Here is a 603-nt window from a genome sequence, read left to right as displayed (position 1 = left end):
AGAACATAAGTGACGGGGGGTTATTTTAAGTGGGGTGATCCGGGAGGGCTCCTTGAAGGCGTCGTCAGAGCAGAGATAGGAAGGAGGTGGAGGAGCTAACCACTCTAATATCGGTACGAAGACAAAGTCATCACATCTCAGCTTTCTGCAAGACAGTCAGGACGGAGACACGGCAGTCACTGTCTAGGGCTGGTTCGAGGTGGTTTAATTCTGCCTGCACCGACTACATGAAGTCTGGTACCTCCTGAGGAGAGCATCCCACCTTGGGAAACTGCAATCTGAGAGGAAGGCAGGCTGTAACCACCCCGACTGACACATTGGTAAACTGAGATCAAGAAAAGTTAAGTCGCTGTCCCAGATTAGTTAGTAAAGGGCAGAACTGGGACACGAACCCTAAAATCTTTCAAGTCCAGCCCGGTTGCTCAGTACCAAGTGGGTCCAAGATGGGCTGGCAGGTAGATAGATTAGCTCCAGCAGAACTGGGAAAACTCCCAAGCCCGCGATCCGTATTCCAAGCCCTTCCCAGGAGCAGTTCAAAACGCGGGTCGGCGGAACCAGCGCAGCTGCGGAACACGCGGAGCGGACGCCGAGCGCGGCCTCCGG

Source organism: Pteropus alecto, unplaced genomic scaffold (genome assembly GCF_000325575.1).
Source record: "Pteropus alecto unplaced genomic scaffold, ASM32557v1 scaffold105, whole genome shotgun sequence".
Taxonomy (NCBI): domain Eukaryota; kingdom Metazoa; phylum Chordata; class Mammalia; order Chiroptera; family Pteropodidae; genus Pteropus; species Pteropus alecto.
The sequence above is the reverse complement of the archived record's forward strand: the minus strand, read 5'-3'. Positions refer to the sequence as shown.